The sequence below is a fragment of the Megascapheus bottae genome, chromosome 4 (genome assembly GCF_031878675.1).
Source record: "Megascapheus bottae isolate mThoBot1 chromosome 4, mThoBot2.hap1, whole genome shotgun sequence".
Lineage (NCBI taxonomy): Eukaryota > Metazoa > Chordata > Mammalia > Rodentia > Geomyidae > Megascapheus > Megascapheus bottae.
Genome location: NC_143512.1, coordinates 27,419,302 through 27,434,287, shown reverse-complemented (window position 1 = coordinate 27,434,287; position 14,986 = coordinate 27,419,302). Strand labels below are relative to the sequence as shown.

At 45.3% G+C, this 14,986-nt stretch overlaps 1 long non-coding RNA gene across 1 annotated transcript; it reads left to right on the top strand.

The window, feature by feature from the left end:
- The first annotated feature begins 262 nt into the window (after window positions 1-262).
- On the top strand, window positions 263-14,685 carry LOC150064194 (uncharacterized). Its single transcript, XR_016535133.1, has 3 exons — window positions 263-351; window positions 8,937-9,026; window positions 14,559-14,685. It is a non-coding gene; the product is annotated as an uncharacterized LOC150064194 (long non-coding RNA).
- The last annotated feature ends 301 nt before the right edge of the window (window positions 14,686-14,986 follow it).

The window sequence follows — 14,986 nt, the reverse complement described above, 5'->3', positions numbered from 1 at the left end:
TTGAGAAACATGCTATTACATTAAATTGTTTTGGAGTAACACATGAAGAAACCCTTCGACGAATGGTGTGTGTGTGCGTGCGTGCGTGTGTGTGTTGTCAGGCACTAATGATGAAATCACTCAACCTCATGGTCTTTAGCAACATGATGTCCTGAGTCTCTGGGGGCTCCCACGTGCTGTTACAGGGCACCCTATTTGTCCTTGTCATTCTGTACCTTCATAATCTAATTCCAGACAAGGGTTCCTGCTACAGAGCCCACAGAACAGTGTGGGCAGAACATGCAGGAAACAGACCGAGCATCAGGCAGGACTCCCAGGCTTTTGACTGCCAGTCTGGCTGTGTGATTTCAGGTAAGCTATCTAACCTCTTTAATGATGGTGATAGAACCCGCCTCAAAGAAGGGGCGAGGATTCTAAGAGATAATGCACTAGTATTTCCCACAGTGCCTGGCTCTAAGTGCCTGGCTTTAAGTGCCTGGCTCACTAATGGCAGCTGGTACTGCCAATCTGTAAGAGCGAGAGAGATTCTGTGAATTCCATTTCAGCCACAGAAGAGGGAGCAAGAATGCTGTGAAGGCCAGAAATTGGGAACATATAGTAGATTACAGTTATAGTAATACTTACTGCAAGAACACATGAAGGATACAAGTGTCAGTGGCTCATGTCTATAAGAGGCTGAGGTTGAGAGGGCTGTGGTTTAAAACTAGAGTTTCAGCAAACAGTTCACAAGGTGCTTTATCAACTCTTAGTTGGGTATGGTTCTGTGCAACTTCCATCTTAGCTGCATGAGATCAGGAGGTTCACAGTTACAAGCCAACCTGGCAGAAAAGTGTGTTAGACTCTATGTGAAAGGAAAAAGTTAGATGTATTGGTATGTGTATATCATCCCAAATATAATAGGAATGAAAAAATACGAGAATCCCAATCCAGGTACGCACTTGTGAAGGAAGCAAGGTCCTATCTTACAAAATACCCAGTGCAAAAAAAGTGCTGGAGGCATGGGTCAGTGGATAGTGCTTATCTAGCAAATAAGAGGTCCTGACTCAAATCCTAGTACTGCTAAGAATCAAATCATAAACAAAAGTGGAACAAAAATACTAAAACAAGATAGCAAAGTTACTGAACTTTGAGACATATCCTAGACCTAAGTGAATCACCAGCCCTGATGTAGAAAAACTCCTGTTTTATTATTTTTTCCATATATTTTTTATTGTAATTAATAGAAGGGTTGTATTTTATTCACCAGATAGAAGGTGAATTACTTCACATACATTGATACCCTTTCTCATGTCTTGGTCCCCATTACCCTCCCCCACCTCCATCCCTCATCATGTTTTCCCCCTTCCCTATCTGATTTCAAATAACCAAATAAGCATATATACAATATATCAGATAACCAGGCGAGATACTGTAACAATATGAGATAACCAAGGGACAGCAAAAGAGATGAGAGATAACATAGTACATTAAGGACAACAATCACTCATTGTATGGCTTTTGTTTCTATATCTTGGAGGTTGTTTTATTATTTTTAAGAGTATGAGGGTAAAGCCAGGCACCTTGGCTTTTCACCTGTCATCCTAACTACTCAGGAGGCTGAGATTCATGGATTGTGATTTGAAGTGAGCCCAGGGAGAAAAGTCTGTAAGATGATGCTTTATTTTCAGTTAAACTAGCACAAAAAAAAAAAAACCAAACCAGAATTAGAAGTGTGGCTCAAATAGTAGAGTGCCAATCTTGAGTAAAAAAGCTAAGGGAGGGTGAGTTCAAGTCCCAGTACAGTCACATAGACATACAAAACTAAATAAAAGAGTATCAGAGGTAGCTGGCAAGGCATGTATTAGGCTTAGCCAAACTTAGAAGAGAAAACTCCCAGGAAACCATGTAGAAAGAGAAAGAAGGGATAGTACTCCAGGGTTTGGGCAAGGAAAGAGAATTACACCAGACAACAGGCCATCGTTCAGAATATGGCACTGGGGTTTGGCCTCGAGATGATTCTTAAAATAGTGAATCTTGGAAGTCCATTCACCAGCCACCCAATCCATTTGTCAACAAGTAATTCGTTCAGTGAGCACATAATTGAATGGCAGGCTGGCCTGGATAATAGTTTTGATTATTTAGTCACATTAGAGTCCCGACTATCAGGTGTGTCTTAGCCCAGCAGTCTAGCAAGGAGCAAATACAGGAGGGAAAGGGGCTTCTAACCCTATGTCCTTTCTTCCTGCAGCAGAACTGCTCTCTTCCTTCCTTCCTTCCTTCCTTCCTTCCTTCCTTCTTTCCTTCCTTCCTTCTTTCCTTCTTTTTCCTGTGCCAGTTCTGGGGCTTTAACTCAGGGCTTGGGTGCTTTCCCTTAGCCTTTTTGCTCAAGACTAGTGCTTTACCAATTGAGCCACACTTGCAGACTTTTGATCTTAGTTGGAGATGAGAGTCTCATGGACTTTCCTGTCTGGCCTGGCTTCCAACCATAATCCTCAGATCTCACCTTCCTGAATAGCTAGGCCTACAAGTGTGAGCCCCTAGCACCCAGCAGTACATTTTTTCTTTCTTTCCTTGGGAGATGGCGGGGAAGGAAAGAGGGAACCAAGCTTCTCCAACTCTTGGCCCCTGGCTTCAATTGCATCTTTTATGACTTGTTCACTGGAACATAACTTCTGATAAGTTCCAATTCCCAGTACTAAGGAAGCAAATGATGTTGTGTGTACACTACACTCCCTGATTTAGGTGTGTAAGCCTTATTTACACGAAGTGCTTTGTCTCTATTTCTTGGACCAGGAAATGCTGAGCTGACAACCTGCTGGGTGGGTGCTAAGTGCTGGTGGCTCACACCTGTCATCCTAGCTACTCAGGAGGCTGAGATCTGAGGCTCAAGCTTCCAAGTCAGCTCAGACAGAAAAGTCTGTGAGACTCTTACCTCCAATAAATTACTCAGAAAAACTGGGATAGGGGCTAATGAAGGGGGATCAGGGCCAGTGCTAACATAGACGCCCCACACTTGATCCTTACCAACAGTCTTTCCTTAGTATACATATTCCACAGCAGCTGGAAGTGGAGCATCTTGGAGGATGCCTGCAGGATGTGAGTCAGGGCCTCATCATTTGGTGTCTCGAGCCAGTATTAGTTACTGCTGATGATAATGGGCACAAGCCACCACGGTCTGTTGTGAATACCCCACCTGCCTTAGTAATTTCCTGATCTCCATGGCGCTTGCCCTTCAACTGGAGTTCCTTTCCACGAGCATCCTCACATAGGGCCCTGTGTCAACTTTAGGGGGTGAGAAACACGCTTCACACGCACAGGATGTGAACTATCAGAGCCTGGCTTTAGTGGACCTGACTTAGGACATTATGTAAGGAGCAGGCGCTTGCAGCTTGGGAAGAGACAGAGTAACAACACCATCTAGTGGCCATGCAGAAGAGTGTATGCAATGGACAAATGTGTTCCATTCCACAGCGGCATAAATGGTGAATGGCTTCCCATCAACAAAAACAGTTCCACCTAAATATGCTTTAGAGGGAAAAAATAAAGTAGGTGCAATTTTGATGAAAATTTTACTAATGTTTCAGAAGGCATATCAGTACCGTAGCCAACATTAAATGAGTTCTCCAAGATATGATTCACTTTTTGACTTATTACATCTAGACTTCCAAATGTCTTACTTCTTCTTTCTCCTTGCAAAAACCATCATTTTTTCACTCATAGAGCTGACATCAAGGGAAGACATGGAATTGCCTGTACATTTAAATTCAATGCATATATGAGGTACAGCTGATTCTGTAGTGGTATTGAATTTCTCACCAGGCATAAAACCTATACATGAACCACTACTATTAAAAAGAATCTTGGGAGGAAGTGTATTTATTCTAGTGGTATTATCATCAATAAGGTCAATGTAAAGACTTCTCTTGGAATTGTCTTTGATTCAATTTGCATCAGTCACCTGGAAAATCACACTGCATTGCTTTTGGTACTGTTCCTTTGGAGCTAAAAACACTACATTTTTCCAGCTCAATTGACTATCTTAGACATTAGGTTTTTTCAGACATTATCTAATTCTGAGAATTAAATTTTCCATACATATGAAAGAGAATGGTCACTGATTGTATAGAATGTCATTGTTCCTCTCAAAATCTAGGCGATGTTTTACATTATATATGTATTTCAGTCCTGGGATTTGAACTCAGGGCTTTGGCATTGTCCTTGAGCATTTTTTTCTTAAGGCTGACTCTAACAATGAGCCAACAATTCCACGTCTAGCCATTCTGTGGTTAGCTGGAGACAAGAATTACAGTATATCCCACCTGGATAAGCTTTGAACCATGATTCTCAGATCTCAGCCTCTTTGAGTATCTAGGATTATAGGCATAGGCCATCAGGGCCTGACTGAGATGTTTTACTTTTGAGGGGCAGCAGGTGGTAAACTCTAAACTGACCACAGATACAAGGAGAGAAGTAAATGATCAAGTAAGTACAACTAATATGACAGCAGATAGTGTTTATATTCTAATTAGGAAAGGTTTAAAGCAATGCCCAAGGTAAACCTAGGATGAATGGAGAACGAGAACAAGTCATGACAAAGAGGAAACCTACACACTTAGTCAGGGCACTTTTGTTTCAATACAAATGATATTGAGAGTCAGACTTGGTCCTTATTTCAACAAAAGCAAATATATCATTTTTATTTCATTTATAAAATAACCAATATTTATGACATGATTGAAGGTTAAAGTTAGACTTCGAGTTCAAGCATTGAAATAGTAATAGTACTCCTTGGATTAATGTGTTCATTCAAATTAGGTAAAATTTAAAAGTAAATATAATTTAAAAAAAATAAAGTGCTGTGAACAAGCCATCTTTATCAATGATTGGTTTTAGATCTGTATTTGCTAGATAAGGACTTTATAGTGGGGGTCCTGGCCCCCTAAATTTGAATTTGGACTTGACCTTGGGCATCAGTCTGTGAAATGGGAATGATCACAATGATACCTCTTTAAAAGTGCTGTGAGAAATGGAAAGACAATCTTTCCATTTACAGTGGCATTTGCTAAGGAGAGGGCATAGCTAATTACTGTGTTTCTCAAGGCTGGCACTCTCTACCAGATGCTGATATAGGACCATACACTTGGAGTGTCTGTGAGTTGGCCAACTTTGGTACTAAGTAAATGTCCTTTCTAAACAGCAAGCACCAGGGTTGGCATTACCCAACTATGTTAAGGCCTGCAGAACTATCAGTTCCTGTCCAGAGAATTGGATTTCGATTCTTAGTAATTATGAGAAACTCCCTGGCTAGCAGTTCAGTTACTCTGATGTTTCCTTTTCAGTGAACTATTACTTAACTCAATGAATTTCATCACTAGCCTGTGGCCTTTGGCTAGTCAATACACTGTAGACTCAGCTGTCAAAAATTTTTAATCTACCATCGACTTTTTCTTATTAGCTCTGATGGCCTTAATTAGCCAAGAGGCCTAAATAGTTTAGTAAGTATATTTAAGTCATTTTGAGTACAACATTGCCCTTATTAGGCATTGGTATTTGGCAGCTATTATTATGTCCAGTTACTCTGGAAGATCCATATGGCATGGAAATATTTAATTATATCTGTAAGAATGTTTGTGAGTGAAAGTAGGAATAGACTCTAGCCCAGATTTATAACTAATACTATTGTGCTCAGGAAGGGAAGATTTTGAACCTGTTCAGTGTAAAAGAAGCTTACACATTCAGGTCCAAGTTCAAGCTCAGTCAGAGACCTTAAAAACCTGATGACTGGAGCTGGGAGTTTGGCCTGGTGGTAGAGTGCTTGCTTAGCATTCATGAAGATCCAGGTTCGATTCCTTGGTACCACAAATGTAGACAAAGCCAGAAATGGTGTTGTGGCTCAAGTGGTAGAGCTCTAGCCTTGAGAAAGCCCAAGGACAGTGCTCAGGTCCTGAGTTCAAGCCCCAAGACTAGCCCCCCCAAACACTATATATGTATATATAACTACATATGTATATTCGTATTTGTATATATAACTACACACACATACACACTTATATTAAAGTGTATGGAAGTTAAAAGAAAAGGTGACAACCTCTAGATAATAGGAGTCCCAGAAAAATAACAAAAATCTGAGCACTGGAAATATTTTAAGAAAGCAGCGGTGGTTATTTTCCCAGAATTGAGAGACTTCGAAAATTCTGTTAAGTCTGTAGCATATTCCACCGACAGGGAAACTCACACTCAGATACCACGCAGGAAAAATAGTAGTCTCACAAACAAAATGTCCGAAAGTGTCACAGAGAAAAAAGCAATCATCTTGTAAAGGAACAAGACTCCAGCAGCAGAGGCCTTCCCCACAGCAGGTGTCATTAGCAAGTGGCAGGAGGACGGCCCACTTTGGTTTGCAGGGTTATATTCCAACCACGTTTAAATGTGAGGCTTTTCCCTCCCAGAGAGCTTGCCACCAAAACCCGTAGTGAAATACTTTAGCGGAAATGACCTCACATATAAACTATACAATGAAGGAGAAAGTGGGGGATTAGAATCCAATAGGCTTGTCAAAGTTAGTATTGTGGAAAAGGTCATTGCTTCGATTTCAGTAGTAGACTAGTTTTGGATTTGGCCCAGAGATAACAGAGAAATTCCACCCACGTGCTATGGAGGGGAAGGGAATTAGTACAAATCAGCAGAGTGAGCAGGCATTCCTCATAGTACATACACGTTCTCCTTATCTTAGTAGCTGATTGAGCTTTAATTGAGCACATAATTTCTTTTCTTCTTTCCCTTACTTGGTTTCACTGGTGGAAACATGTAGCACTTTCTTCTACTTAGCCCAGGGAATAGAGTTTGTGGATTCTTGTACATTTCCCATCTAGGAAAAAAATTCTTTCACAAAATCTCCCTCCTCCCTCCCTCCTTATTTCTTCCCTTCCTTTCTCATACACATGCGTGCACGCGCACTTGCAAAGACACACACAGACACACACAGACACGCTTGTGTGTGTGCCTGTGATCAGCCATTCACTGGTCCCTCCCCCACAGCATCCTCCTCTCCATAGTTGAAGGTAGGGAGATATTTCTGATAGGAGCCAGAGAAGCACTCATCTTCTTGTCCTCTCGAGGAGCCTGGGATGCAGGTCTATGCCTCTCCAGCCTCTCCCTTGGTGTGGCTGCCAGTCTGCTGACCTCACTTGTGGTTGTACATGTATAAGTAATTTATACATATGTGTTTAAGGAACAGGATTATTTTTCCCAAAGAAAATGCTACAGAGGATTATAATATTTAAAATATAATATCGGGATTTTTCCTGGGGGTAAGGGCTCTGAGTTATACTCTCTTGCTCACTTGCTTCTTGGCAGACCTGGATTTTGTGCGGCACACTCATGCTTGAATAAACTGGAAAAGAAACAAAAGTCAAAACTTCGCCATAAAAATAGTAATGTTCACCACTTCTGTCTGGTTATTGTTTTTTAGTAAACAGATCAATAGTCATATTTCAGGTTGGTTTCTGGTTTACAGTGAAATTGACTAGATAATAGTGTGGTAAGAAACCAACTTTGGCGCACTATTGTTAATGGAAGTTTACACAATACATTAAGGTTTATTCTATGGGTTGGAAAGCTCTATTTTTGGGGGGGGAGGGGGGTCATGGGGCTTGAACTCAGCCTAGGTGTTGTCCCTGAGCTCTTCAACTCAAGGTTACCACCCTACCCTTGAGCCAAGTCCCACTTCCCGTTTTCTAGAAGTTAATTGGAGATAAGAGTCTTAGGTCCTTTTGTGCCCCAGGCTGGCTTTGAACCTTGATTCTCAGATCTAAGCCCCCAGAGTAGCTAGGATTACAGGTGTGAGTCACCGAGCCTGGTGGCTATTTTTGTTATTGTTGTTTTCCTGTTTGTTTGTTTGAGCCCATCCTGGGGCTTGAATTCAATCCCCCTCAGGGTTAGTACTCTAACTACTTGAGCCACAGCTCCAGGTCTTGTGTGTGTGTGTGTGTGTGTGTGTGTGTGTGTGTGTGTGTGTGTGTGTGTGTGTGTTTAGGTGGAGATCAGTCTCACAGTCTTTCCTGCCTGAGCTGGTGTTGAACTTTGATCCTCAGATCTCAGCCTCCAGAGTAGCTAGGATTACATATGTGAGTTGCTGGTGGCTGGCAGCTAATGGGTTTTGCCACCCATAAGCTCAAAAGCTACGGCCGGGAGTGTGGCTAGGGCCGGGAGTGTGGCTTACTGGTAGAGAGCGTGCTTAGCATGCATGAAGTCCTGGGTTTGATTCCTCAGTACCACACAAACAGAAAACACTGGAAGTGGTGCTATGGATCAAGTGGTAGAGTACTAGCCTTGAGCAAAAGAAGTTCAGGGCCAGTGCCCAGGTCCAGGGTTCAAACCCCAGGACTGGGGGGAAAAAAGAGATCCAAAGCTACTATTTCAGCCCTGGGTCCAATACACATTGTTAGAGCTTTCCACAGCAGATCTCTAATCTCTCAAGTTCTCTTCAAATGAGATCCCAACATGCTCTTCTCCCTGTATGTTTCTAAATCCCATCAATGTCACAGGCTATGCTGTTCTGTATGGACCGTTCTCTTCACCTTGGACATGGCTGTTTTCACTTATGTAGGAGACCTGAAAATTGGTTCACAGAAACAGTCTTCCAGGATCTAGAGTGCATTCAAGGGAAAAGCTAAGTTGGAAAGAAACAGTGCCGTGTGGCGTCCCCCCAGCAGCTCCCCGACAAAAAGGCTTTTGTTGGAAGCTGGAGGCCCATGTTGCCTCTCCAGTGCCAGGTTCCACTGTCTGTGTGGCTGCTGCTGCACTCCCAGGGGAGGGCCTGGGGGGCTGGGAGGCTTGAGTCCTGGCCTCCCCGTTTCTCCACGAAGGGGCTGAAGGCCTCTCTCCCTTCACTCTCTCCTCTATCGAGACCCACACCGGCCTCTGAGTTTTGTTTTCCTTTTTCTTTTTTCTCTTAGGACTGGCTGGCTCTGTGAGGAAATGAGGCCTGGAATGGGAGCTGTGGAAGAAGAGGTTGATAAAACATGTCACTCTTGACTATCCAGCAGGTAACTCTCTGTCCACAAGATTTTCTCCAGGGACCACACAAGTGTACGATGTACCTTTGTCACCTCTCCTGTACATGCGCACCACAGCGAACAGTACTTGTACTTGGTAGTTTTCTTTCTTTCTTTCTTTCTTTCTATTTAATGCTTGCACATTCCGGAGTATTTGTCAAACCCCAGCCATGGCTGGACTTTCCTGCGACCCCAAGATACAGGGCTGTGAGCATCATTCTTGTGCAGTGTTGTGGAAAGTCAGGACTTTCGAGAGTTCGGCTGCAGGGTTCCAGAGTGGGCAGGTGGCAAGACTGGCAGACAAGTCTTCATCCCTTCTTAGCACCTGAACACGCACGAGGCCGCCCCTTTCAGTCTGTTCCATTTTGGTTTGGGTGTGCCAGAGACAGCCCAGCAGCCCAGCGCCCTGGAGAGGTCCTGTGAGAAACCTTGTTTGGTTTTGCCCTGCAGTGTGGCCTGTCCCCTGACCTCTGACACAGAACTATTTGTTCCAACTGTTTCAAAACAAAGTGAAGGAGAGCTCTCCCCTGGAGCCCAGCTTTCACATTCAGGGGCTCAAAGTGAACAAGGGGGGAGATAATCAAGTGGTGATGACTCAGTTTGGCCCGCAAGTAAATAGTAAAACAGGCTGTAATTCAGGCTCTTGACAGGGTGCAAACAGCCAGGGAACAGCAAAGAAAACAATAGGAGTGTAGTCTTTGGGTCATGGAGACCTGGACATGCATGCTTCCTTTGCTCCTTCTTTGCTGTATATCCTGCATTGGACTCAGTTTCCCTATGTGGTTATTGGAGACATCTTATAGAACACACATCTTATAGAACATGGAAAAATAAAAACTAGGCATTCAGCCTACTGTCTCGCATAAGTAAACATTCAAGCTACTGTATTTTTTTTTTTTTTGCCAGCCCTGGGGCTTGAACTCAGGGCCTGAGCACTATCCTTGGACTTTCTCAAGGCTAGAGCTCTACCACTTGAGCCTCAGCACCACTTCCGGCTTTTTCTGTGTATGTGGTACTGAAGAATTGAACACAGAGCACTCTACCGCTAGGCTACACTTCCGAGTCTACTGTAGTGTTTTATTATTCAGCAATCAGGATAATAGAGGAATCAGTTGAATGGCTTAGAACTGTTGGCGTGCTTGGCAACTGTAATCCTAGCTACTCAGGAGGCTGAAGTCTGAGGATTGCAGTTCAAGACCAGTCCAGGCAGACAAATCTAACTCTTACTTCCAATTAACCCCAGAAAACTGGAATTGGAGCTGTGACTCAAATGGTACAGTACCTACCCTGAATAAAAAAGCTAAGGGACAGAGCCCACACCCAAGTTTAAGTTCCAGTGCGTGCTCTCTCTCTCTCTCTCTCTCTCTCTCTCTCTCTCTCTCTCTCTCTCTCTCTCTCTCTCTCTCTCTCTCTCTCTCTCTCTCTCAGACACACACACACACACCAAACAGGGAAAAATGTGTTAGCAGACGCTTCCACATTGCCAAACAACAGGACACTAAAAACCTTCAGGTTTGTCCCAGGCCTCTAGGTTTAGGTGAGAAACCTCAGAAAGAATTGCCTCATGATTACGACATGTGAAACATCTCTAAATTGCTTAGAGGATCTTGCAAAAGCCTAAGAATGCTGTTCATCTGAGTTTTCTGAGATGCTCACCACTAAGCCAGTCTCTCAGCAGTCCTTCGAGTTGAAACTTTTCCTATAGAGAACCGGATGGTATTTCATCATTTCCTCCATGCTGCAGGCCAGGCTGCCTGGCAGGGACTGTGGCAATCTTTGTTCCCACATGGGCTAAGTGTTTGGAAAGAAGGAAAGAGTACTAGTCAACGGCTTCTCAAACATAGCTAGCTTATGAGTAATTCTACTAGTAGAGCCAGTATTTATTTGGTTCAGACGGTTTTATTTGTTTGTGTGGAATCGTGGGAGATGACACGAGATGGTTTTAAGGAAAAGATGTCAGCCGTCGCATTCCAGCATGATCAGTCATGGGTGGTATCACGTCCATTCACGCACACGCCCTCGTGTGCACACACACGCATACACCGTTTATATACTTTCTCATGCATGCATACCCGCCGCTCCACGGGGGTACGTGCAGCCTGGAGGCCTGCTGTGGACCCACTGGGGCGAAAGGCACACGTTTCTGTGGAGTCTTTGCTCTTTGCCCGTCCAGGAGCCACCCCGGGCTGCTGAAGTACGCACGGCTTCCAGCAGGAGGCGCTGCGCCCCGCGCGGTCCCCGCCGCAGGCCGGAGTCCCCCAGCGCGGAGGGACGTGAGCCGGCGCGGGCCGCCGGCGTGCGAGCGTGCGTGCGCAAACGCTGACCCGCGGGCCTCGGTCCCGAGCCGCGGGGATCTGGCGTCACCGCCCGGCCTGGCCGGAGCCGCCTGCGCGGACGGGCGGAAAGGGTTCCTGCCTGAGTCACACCGTGCGCCTCCCCGCCTGGGAGGCCAGGCACCCGCAGTTCCCGTGCCCGGGGCTGTCAGCCATGTCCGCAGTCTGGTTCTCCTTCTCCGGGCTGGCTGGGGAGGTGGGGCGGTGGGGAGCCCCGCGCGCAGCGGCCCCGCGCGCGCCCGGCCCTCCTCGCCCCTCCTGGAGGGGCAGGGAGCCTCGGATAGCTCTTAACCCCGCGCCCACCGCCAGCTTTGTCTTCTCACGAGCCTGTCTGTGCCCTCGGGAACACCAGGGCTGCCCGCGTGACTTTCTTCTTCGCAATTGAACGGATAGGGGCGTCCTTCCTCCTCCTCCTCCTCCTCCTCCTCCCCCTCCCCCTCCCCCCTCCTCCTCCTCCCCCTCCTCCTCCTTCTTCTTCTCCTTCTCCTCCTTCTCCTCCTCCTCCTTCTCCTCCTCTTCCTCTTCTTCCCTCTCCCCTCCTCTCTTCTTCTTCTTCTTCTTCTTCTTCTTCTTCTTCTTCTTCTTCTTCTTCTTCTTCTTCTTCTTCTTCTTCTTCTTCTTCTTCTTCTTCTCCTTCTTCTTCTTCTCCTCCTTCTCCTCCTTCTTCTTCTCCTTCTCCTTCTTCTCCTTCTCCTTCTCCTCCTTCTCTTCTCCTTCTCCTCCCTCTTCCTCCTCCTCCTCCTCCTCCTCCTCCTCCTCCTCTTCTTCTTCTTCTTCTTCTTCTTCTTCTTCTTCTTCTTCTTCTTCTTCTTTTTCTTCCTCCTCCTCCTCCTCCTCCTCCTCTCCTTCCTTTTCTTCTTCTTCCTCCTCCTCCTCCTCCCCCCCTCCTCCTCCTCCTCCTCCTCCTCTTCCTCTTCTTCTTCTCCTTCTTCTTCTTCTTCTTCTTCTTCCTCTTCCTCTTCCTCTTCCTCTCCTTCTCCTCCTCCTCTTCCTCCTCCCCCTCCCCCTCCCTCCTCCTCCTCCTCCTTCTCCTCCTCCTCCTCCTTCTTCTTCTCAGAAACTGGTGACTTTTCACCTTGTCACTTCAGGGAGAGGTTTGGAGTTTCACTGGCGTATCTACATTGCTCTGGCACTTGCGGGGGAGGGGCATTATTCTCCAACAATATCTAATAATTAGATCACAAGCTAGATAATAGGTAGATAATACATAATGAATCCGGTTAATATCTGATGATTATTTAACAATGTCCCCCCCTCCACACACACACACACACACACAAGATAAGGGTGACTGGGATACCAGCACAACACATTGCCATGGCAGTGGGACTCTGCGAACCCAGACTGCTGCTGGGAGACCCGGGGGCCGGGCGGAGGAGCGCGCAGGGAGCGGGGCAGCAGCGCAGACGCGATCCCCTGGAAACTGGACCAGTTGTGTCCGTCTGGAACTTCCCATCGAATGTTGTCTTGTTTGGGGAATGTTCGTTGTCTGTCAGGCTGAAACCACAGACATGAAAACGATGGAGAAGGAGCAGCAATGTGAGCTCGAAACTTCGTCCACTGTGAGGAAATTCAGGGGAAGCTTGCAAAATCTTTTGCTTTGTTTTTTTTTGTCAGGAAGCCCTGCAGGGGGGATTGGTCGTGAAGACAGTGAGGACTGGACGCGAACCCAAAGAAGCCAGGGAGAAGGACCTGAAGAGAATTAACTTGGGAGGGGAGGGGGATTAAGCTGTTGGAGGATGGGCTCAGGACAGCAGCCAGTCCCAAAGCCCATCAGCAGCTGGCCTTGGCCGGGAGAAGGTATCTAGCTCCCTCCCACATCCCTCTCCAGGGCCTGGGTCTTAGGCTCCTCCAGTTCCTCTACCCACACTGTCAGGGAAGTATTATTCCCAAGGACTTTCCCCAAACCCCATTTCTAGTTGTGCCTAACTGACTTACTAGGAAATTATTTTTCTGCTGATTTTTAATAAATTCCCAAATTTCATTGTTCCTCAGTTCCCCTATCGAAATCTCTAGCCAGGTTGGATTTTTTTTTTGGGGGGGGGATTTAAGTGTATTTGTGTTGTTTGGTTTTGTTTTGTTCTTTTTGTGTACTTAAGCTGTCACTTAGGATGTCTCTGGGGACACTTCAGCATCTCTTCTTCCCTAGCTCTCTAGGCCCACATCTCCTGTGCTCTGATGGAATTGGGTGAGATCTAAGGGGAAGGGCGAGGATGCACCTGAAAACCCTTCCGACAAGCAGATAGACATGGCAGCTGAGAAAGCAAACAAGCAAACACGTAAAGAATAACAGCAAAGTCAACTCCTTTTCCCAACAAAGTCCAGCAGATTCACCCTCTGTCCAACTACAGGAAATATGGTGCTTTTAAAACGTGTTCTGTGTTCCATGTGTGCAGTGTTAGGAGAAAGTTTTGGCTTGTGATGTAAGGTTTTATTCTGTTTACACTTAGAGAAACACATTGGGGTTGAAGAAAATAAAAGTTTGTGTTCTGTGGGGTGTGTTTTATGTGAGAAGAAATAAGTGCAAACTAGAGCTTTGCTAAGTTATGGCTGATTTAAATACATCAGGGTGACAGAGAACAATAAGGCTACCAAAGAAAACTTGCCAATATACAGAACCTTCAAGGTAAACCTGCTTTTTTTTCTTTTTAATTTTAGTGGCTTTATTATTCTATATGAAGAAAATACTTCTTTTTCTTTTGATGATATCAGAGTTTCAACTTGGGGCTTTACTCTTGGTAGCAGACACTATGCCATTTGAGCCATGCTCCTAGCCTTAAGGAAATACTCGATAAGTGTACACCCTGCTTTTATCTGCCACTTTTTCTCTATGTGTGCCAGTCCTGAGGCTTGAACTTAGGGCCTGGATACCCTTAGCCTTTAGCTTTTTGGTGGTTGATTGGAGATAAGAGTTTTCTGGACTTTTCCAATTGGGCTGGCCTTGAAGTAGGATCCTCAGATCTTAGTCTCCTGAGTAGCTAGGATTACAAGTGTGAGCACACAGCTTTCACTGACCATTTTTTAATGCCTGACTTTTGTACAGTAGATAAGGCAGATTGGAGTGAGTTAGGCAAACAGATTCCTAGAGGGTTTCAGTGAATTTCCTGAGCTCATGTATATCAGAAGTGTGATTCAATCTTTCTACTCCCAATCATACTTTAATCTTCTGCCTCTCAACCATTTTTTGTAGGGGTGGGGAGAGGTGACTGCAGAAGACTAGGTACAAATCTGGAAAATGCCTCAGTCTCATTCTAGAATAACTGAGATCAGTCAAGCAGTTCCTGCCAACAAGTCTCTGGTCATACCCCCCAGCTCATAGGTGAGTATCCCCTTCCCCTGACCCCTATCACCGAACACCCCTGTGCTCATGAGGCCCACAGATGAGAGGCTGGTTAGGACATTTCCCCCTATTCTCAGGATGGCAGCCCTGGTTTGAATCCTTCACAAACTCCTCCTCCCTTCCTGAGGGCTGTCCGCATAAAGGAGATCTCCTGTCTGTACCTTCAGTGTCTAAGTCTGCAGAGTTGCTCAAGTATTTGCAACCATGTTTCATTGACTCATGGCTGGTACCCATGATTGAACTGATAACTGCTGAATGGAAAGAAGCGTGGAAAACCC